This window comes from Panicum virgatum, chromosome 1K (genome assembly GCF_016808335.1).
Source record: "Panicum virgatum strain AP13 chromosome 1K, P.virgatum_v5, whole genome shotgun sequence".
Taxonomy (NCBI): Eukaryota; Viridiplantae; Streptophyta; class Magnoliopsida; order Poales; family Poaceae; genus Panicum; species Panicum virgatum.
Window position 1 is genome coordinate 45,498,158 of NC_053136.1, and position 4,620 is coordinate 45,502,777.

General features: G+C 41.8%; 1 long non-coding RNA gene across 1 annotated transcript; it reads left to right on the forward strand.

The window, feature by feature from the left end:
* The first annotated feature begins 2,906 nt into the window (after window positions 1-2,906).
* LOC120712139 lies at window positions 2,907-4,280 on the forward strand. Its single transcript, XR_005690713.1, has 2 exons — window positions 2,907-3,630; window positions 3,961-4,280. It is a non-coding gene; the product is annotated as an uncharacterized LOC120712139 (long non-coding RNA).
* Window positions 4,281-4,620: the final 340 nt, after the last annotated feature.

The following is a 4,620-nucleotide window of genomic DNA, read 5'->3' on the forward strand; positions in this document are numbered from 1 at the left end:
TTAATCCTACTAAGTCCTTCGCCGGGGTGTCACATACTCACCCCCTTAAGAGACCGACGTCCTCGTCGGTCAATCCCAAACCAGGAATGTCCTTTCTTGGCCACGTCCCGTACGTCCAGTGACAATGGCCCATGTGCCACGTCCGTGTATCCAGTGCCAACAGTCTCTGTGCCACGTCCGTGCGTCCAGTGCCAACGGCGCATCCCAGATGGCCGCGCACTGACCCGCCACACGCCCGTCCACATGCCGGTGGCATCTGCGCCCCTATGCGACCGTGCTCATACCCGCGCACTTACGCTCGTACGTGCCCGTGAAACCGCGAGAGTCGGCTCTGATACCATTCTATAACATTCTGCCTCCCCGAGACCGGGGCCGCTTACATCTGGCAGTTTTCTAGGACACAGACTATCCTCACGGACAAACACATGCCTTTTCTGCACATTTTGTCATCACTCGTGCACACTCAGGAATAACTCCCTGTCGGTCACCCATCCCCAAATTGCTCCGGGCCAAGCACGCTTAACCTCGGAGTTCTTTGGAGACCGGCTTCCGGAAAAGAAGTTGCAACTTGTTAGTATGAGTTCCCTATTAATCCTACTAAGCCCTGGGCCGGGGTGTCACAACAAGTCACAACTATATCGTCACTCGCTTGAGATTGGAAAGTAAATGAAGCTATCTATGATTGAAGTGGATACTATACGGAAACTAAGCTGTTCTCTACTAGAGTTTCAGTAGCACCTTAGGTCTTGAGTTCGCCTTCATATATGAAGGAATATTTTAGGATTTAATGGTGTTGTGATTTCAATGGTAGGCGATGTTCTCGTTCACATATTTGCGTGCATGCGTTCATAATGATGTGAGTGTGTGTACGTTGTGAGTGTCATACTATATAATCTCAGAAAAATATTATAGAAGCTAAGCTCATGAAAAATACAATTAAAAGATTTAGGAGGATTTATTCTAGCTTTTAAAATGAACTGTAGGGTGCAGCTACTTTTATTAGTTCGAATTAAAATGAGCTATTAGCCGATTAAAATCAATTTTTTTTAATTTCACCGACCTTTTTGGTAGAAGTTCTCCCAAACGGCTCCTAAATTATACTTGCACACATTATTTTTAAGAACATATCAGGTGCAAACTAATCTCTTTGTACAAATCATGCAAACTTCAATATGAGCCACCGGATCAACGTCCAAGGGTGGGCGGGGGGAGTGGGAGGGGGAATTTGCAAAAGTGTAATTAGAGGCGGGCGATTAATTGTAAAATTATTCAATCCCCATGACCTTTGGATGCTGATCCGGTGGTCCAGACTAAAGTTTGCACGGTTTGCACGAATGAGTTGATTTGAACCTGATATGTTAACGTGTATATATATAAAAATTAGAGGTTAAATCGATGTATATTTGAGATCCAAGGGAGTACTTGCACATACTATATGATAAGAAAATACGTGTAATTGACTTATGCTTGATCACAAGTTTAAAAAAAAGAAAGTTGCAATCATACGTGGCACTAGTATTAACAATTCTCCGTCCTTTAATCCACGGAGATCACGTTGGACACATCGAAACTCCCTACAACCCTAAAAGGGCACTTCTGCACCCGCTGGCCGGCTGCTTCAGGCTTGGTTTGGTTTTTTTAAAGTTGTTGTCGGATGCCAATTTGAATGTTCAGATGTTAATTTAATATAAAATTAATTGTATAAGTTGCAATTAAAGCTCTAGACGAATCTATTTAATACAATTAATATATGATTAGTGGATAGTTACCGTAGCAATTAGAGTCAAATTATAGACTAATTAGGTTTAATAGATTCGTCTCCTCTAGACGAATCTATTAAATACAATTAATGTATGATTAGTGGATAGTTACCGTAGCAATTAGAGTCAAATTAGGTTTAATAGATTAGTCTCGTGATTAAATCAAGACTTATGAAATTAATTTTGTAAAGTCTACATTTGATACTCATAGTCGGTGTGTAAATATGAAATGTGACGGAATTTATAACTTAAACTGAAAAAACAAAGGAATCCTCAATCGTCAAGCTGCATCTTGCCAAAGCATCAAGCCACCCACCAATATGCCTACCCCAGCCTGCAGTTTCGCTCACACAGCGACAACACATAACCAAATATAATACTACTCCTCTAGTGTGTACAACAGTGTTCTATTTTATTACTGATACTGAGCTCCAGCTGCCAAAAGAGCCATGATTTTTACCTCCTTTTGGCTAGAGAATCAAGGTGGAGAAGAAAGGCGCCCAATGTAGCCCCAAAATCTGCGGCTACGTTGTAGTTTAATCTGTAGCAGCGTGGAGGGAGAGAGAGATCTGGGATTACTACCCCTAGGCCTGCTTGGAGCCATCGTCTCATATCAAATCCCTCAGATCTCCCGCTGCAACTCACACACAGAGACCAAGAAAAGCACAATCCCATCATCTGAGGCCGTGTTTAGTTGCACGCGCAAATTTTTTGCATTGTAATCTTATTAATTCGAAGTACTAAATAAAATTTATTTATAAAACTTTTTACAAAATCACGAGACGAATCTAATGATGCTAATTAATTCATAAGTAATTAATGTTTAACAGATTATTACTGTAGCATCACTGTTACAAATCATGAATTAAGTAGGCTCATTAGATTCGTCTCGCGATTTAAGTCCCATCCATGTAAAAAATTTTATAAATAGACTTCATTTAGTACTTTATACATGTATCGAAATATTTGATATGATGTTTTTTTGTTTACAGAGTTTATGAGGTGTGATCTAAACAGGGCCTAGTCTGCATGCCCATCCCCCTCCCTTCCCCTCCCCGGAATCCCCTCACAAGCCGCAACCCTAGCTCCACTCTAGTCTCTATAAATAGCGCGCCCTGTAAAAGGAGCTCATCCTTATCACAGGGAGCGAGGCCGGCAGCTGTGGATCGAAGATCGATCGATGCCCAGCTTGCAGAGCAAGAGAGCCGTAGTCTAGTCATGTGTGCTTATCAAAGGGCGGCTTACTGGGAGTTCCTTGGCATTCTGTCCACCTCCTTGCTGATCTTGCAGAAAGCCTCTCAAATCTGTTTGTGTTTTTGGAGGTGGGCATACTGCCAATGGAGCTGTGTAGGCCTCCCTTTGTAAAGCCCACATGACTCAAATCAGAGCTTCCTCCCTAGATTTGATCATCACTTGTGTCAGAAACGCCTTCATTAAGCTTGCTTTGCTGCCTTTTCTTGCGTGTTCATTTGTTGGGCCTTTTGATGCCCTCTTGTGTTTTCTTGGCTGGGGTTATTAAGGTTCATCATGGTCCATGATATGCTTTTGGGGAAAGTTTTGGAGCGAGCTATCTACACATGGTAGTCTGATCTGCTCTTTTGCCGACCTAATTTAGTCTGCTTCCTTGATGCCGGCCGGCCATGGTGTTGGGGAAGTGAAGATAGTTTTACCCCTTCCTCATGCCATTCTTTGGGATCCGTCGTTTTCGCCGCTAATCGTTCGTTTTGCGGCCAAGTTCTTCGGAAGGCTAACCCCGTAGTTCATGGCTGCTTTCTTGCTGGTTTTGCATGCAGTTCTGTTCTTCGATCTTTGATGGAGGTCATCTCTGCAACATCTGACTATGAGACCAGGCTAGCAATGAGAATCTCGTGTAAGTGTGCACAACCACTTGCCATGATTGTTAGCTAGAAGCATTTTATGTATTGGTCAAGATCTCAAACCCCTGATACAACAATAATAGCTTGAATCCCATTATTAAAAAAAACAATAATAGCTTGAATACTGCTAGAATATGTTTCGCATAAATTCTCTCTCTGATCATTCTAGCTTAGCTAGGGTTTTGTGCCCGTGACTGGTGATGGTCATGATGAGATGTGCCATTCTTTTCCTTGGCTTATCATTTCCCCAGCCTGTGCATCTGCTCCTTATTTTTTTGCTTGTTCCAATAACTTTGGCCTGAATACCTGAGCCCAAGTTGCAGGTATACAGAACTTTTATGCGCTTCATGATTTCACCCGCAGACCTCCCCTGACCCTGAGACACAGCTAGCTGTACAGTCTGTGACCGAATGAATTTTGTTTGTACTGGCTTTGGTCTTTTGATTGGCAAAGAAGTGCTAGTAGTATGGCAGTCAAAGGCCTGCTTCTCCTTCTATCTCGTCTTGTATAGCTTCTCTTCACCCAATGCATGGAAAAATACAGTACAGTGGAGCTTGACTTGTTATTAATTAGGAATATGTATCTGGAACTGTACGTTGTTTTTACTTAGTTTCATTTGCATCAATGATGATTAAATGCATGAAATCATTTGCATCAATGATGATTAAATGCATGAAAGGAATATATATGACGTCTTATTTCAAGTAAACGGAAAGAAAGATAGTACTATAAGTTTAATGAAAGATAGACGTGGCCATCATTCTACGGAGAAATGTTGAGATGAGCATCCACTTGAAAGTAGAGCGATCGATCATGATCTGATACATATGTGATATTTGGGCTAATGTTCTAGTGTGGCCATTTGACTGCATCCTAACTACTCTACGGTCAATACCTACTAGTATTTGAAAGAAAATTTAGCACCAATGCTACCTCTCCAAAAACAGTAGAAAAGCTCTATATTTCTTTCAGGTTAATTAGCC